Genomic DNA, 2,934 nt, shown 5'->3' on the forward strand with positions numbered 1-2,934 from the left:
CCTTACTCTCCCTGCTCAGAGAGTAGCTGTCAAGCTTTTTATTTTGTTGACATTATTCACAAAAGTGAACACAGTCCAAGCTCTCACTGAGGTGAGCAAGATGCTTGGGGTCAAAGTGGTAGAAATCTCAGTTATTTATTGGCTCAAGGGAACCAACCCTGAAGGGCAGGCAAGGGTAACGATGGTCTTGCAGGGGACCAAGTCTGGGAGTTGAATGCCTCAGGGTTCACCTTCTGTGTGTCTGAGTTCAGGATGACTTGTAGATACCACCAAGCAAATGAACTTCTCCCTGCAGAGGAGGATTCGAGACCACAGCAACTCTGACTCACAGTCTTCGGCAAGAGAGGAAGAGCTTTTGCTCCTGGCTCCACTTTGTAAAAGTCTGGTTAACTCAGCCTGCCTTAACCTGATTACACCTCTTGGAACAACCAGCATGGTTCCAAGGGTGAAATCATTTCTTCAGCCCAAGTCTCATCAAAGAAATGGGGCCTGATCCTAGGAGAGAGTGAGACAGTGTGGTGAGCAGTCAATCACAGACAACTGCTATCTTAGCCATCATGTAAGTACCCACCCCCCCGTGTGCACACCTCCTGGAGCCATCCTCTCTCTGCTCAGTATGGCAGATGGCAGCCAGTTGGGCACTGGGAGGGGAGACCACATACCGTAGGAAGGGGCAACTCTACCAACTTCCAGCCCATGCTCTGTGTAAGACAGAATGATTTCAATGACCACTTCCAGTTGCAATACTTTCAGCTTACCTCTCTTTCCTCTTTCTGTAAATCAGTTTACCAGAACCAGTATCATGTTACCATACTTCTCCTTTAGCCTCCAAAAGCCTAGTGACAGTGCCTTAGCTAGGAACAACCTCCCCTGAAGCCCACAGTCTAAGGCTTCTGGGCTTACCTTAGCTGGATGCCTGGGAGGGGAACTGGTCTGAATGATCGGATGTACAGATTCAATCAGCAATGCGTGAGGATGCAGATAAAGGCCTCTGTCCTGAACATGTGCCAGTATTTTTCATGTCACTGGCCCCTCAACAATACAGGAGAACATCTACTTACATGGTATTTACATTGTGTGGAGTATCACAAGTTGATCTTGGGATGATTTCAAGTACACTGGCTAATGTGCTTAGATGGCATGCAATTATTGTGCCATTGTACATAAGAGACTTGAGCAACTGTGGATTTGGGTAACTGTGGGGGGTCCTACAATCCCCAACAGACAAAAGAGGGAACAAGTAAATCTTTCCCTGGTCATAAATGACAGGTGCATTCTGAGGGTGTCACAAACGCACTGAATTTCTGAGTAGGGGGTTGTTATGAACTCAACAGGTCAGAGGTTAAAGCCCTCACATTCGATATGACTAGATCATCAGGGAGAAGCTTTGCACAGGCTACTATGGGGTCAGTTGGGTCATCCCTTTTCCCATATTGCTATTTTCCTTATGCAAACATAAACCAATGGGCTGACATGAAGGCATAGCAAGTTAATCCTTTGCCTGCGGCCCTGGCATTCCATATGAATGTCAGCTCTGATCTAAGCTGCTCCACTTCCCACCCAGCTCCCTGCTTATGGTCTGAGAAAGCAGAAGAAGATGACCCAAATCCCTGAGCCCCTGCATCCACATGGGAGACTCAGAGGAATCTCCTGGCTCCTGACTTCAGACAGGCCCAGCTCTGGCTGTTGTGGTCATTTGGGGGAGTGAACCAGCAGATGGAAGATGTGTGTGAAGATGTGTGTGTGTGTGTGTGTGTGTGTGTCCTCTCTGTGAATCTACCTTCCAAATTGAAAAAAAAAAAAAGAAAGAAAGAAAAAAGAAACTGAAAAAGAAAAGCACGCAGAAACATACTGGAGCTGGTGCTGTGGCATAGTGGCCTAGACCTCTAGCCCACACCACTACAGCTGATTGGATCATTGTGTTGTTGACTGATGTAAGTTTGTTTGGTTGAGTGGTTTGCTCTTAGTTGATTGGATAATCATTGTTTGAGAACCCCTGACCACGGCTGATCAGAACTACTCTCTCCTTTCCCTTGTGGTGGTACAGGGCAGTCCACCAGTCTGCACTGGTGAATGAATAAAGACTCCTGAGCTTCTAAGAGTCCTCCTCCTACTCACTGTTTGGGATAGATGTGGTCAACTCTCAACAGTATGGCTTTGGAAAACAACAGAGAATGGCTCAAGTGCTTGGGGCCCTAAACCCATGTGGGAGACCCAGAAAGAGGCTCCTGGCTTCATATCAGCTCAGCTCTGGCCATTGTGGCCATTTGGAAAATGAACCAGCAGATGGACATGTCTTTCTCTCTCCTCCCTCTGTGACTCTCCCTTTCAAATACAAGTAAAATAAACCTTTAAAACAAATGGACAGACATGGAGGGAAGACCACAGGAAGGCACAGGAAGGAGGCTTGCAAGCCTGGGGAGAGATGCTTAGAATAAACCGACCTGGCAGATACGTTGGCCTGGTAGTCCCTTAGCACAGGAGCCAAGGCTGGGAGGACGTGCCAAGGCTGGGAGGGCGTACTAAGCCTCCCAGGGTGCAGCACTCTCTGCAGAAGCTTTCACAGGACAATAGATAGGGGCAGAAATTGAATCTCTACTTCTATATTCTGCCCTTTCTGCAGTGTTCTCTCCGGCCTCCCTTCTGCCTAGGACGACCCAAATTCATATCTCATCAGAAAACCTGCAATGACCCCTTGGCAGCAAAAAGGCCCAGACTTGGACCATGGGACCAGAATCCTACTTTCGAGCACATTCTGAAAACCAAGAGGCACATGCAAGAGGAATTTAATCCCACCCCCTCGTCTCCCTTTGCAGAATGTCTCTCGTTTGGATGTGAGATGAGACTAGCCCACCCGAGGGGGAAACGGTGTAAAAGAAAACACTGCCAAGGACTTACCAGGACCCAGAGGCCAGTGCTAGATGTTCACTAGAC

General features: G+C 48.0%; 1 long non-coding RNA gene across 1 annotated transcript; it reads right to left on the reverse strand.

Annotated features, from left to right (window-relative positions):
• Nucleotides 1-318: 318 nt before the first annotated feature.
• On the reverse strand, nt 319-1,141 carry LOC131481903 (uncharacterized). Its single transcript, XR_009246639.1, has 3 exons — nt 1,062-1,141; nt 663-773; nt 319-495 (listed from the first exon to the last, which is right to left on the reverse strand). It is a non-coding gene; the product is annotated as an uncharacterized LOC131481903 (long non-coding RNA).
• Nucleotides 1,142-2,934: the final 1,793 nt, after the last annotated feature.

The sequence above is a fragment of the Ochotona princeps genome, chromosome 1 (assembly GCF_030435755.1).
Source record: "Ochotona princeps isolate mOchPri1 chromosome 1, mOchPri1.hap1, whole genome shotgun sequence".
Taxonomy (NCBI): domain Eukaryota; kingdom Metazoa; phylum Chordata; class Mammalia; order Lagomorpha; family Ochotonidae; genus Ochotona; species Ochotona princeps.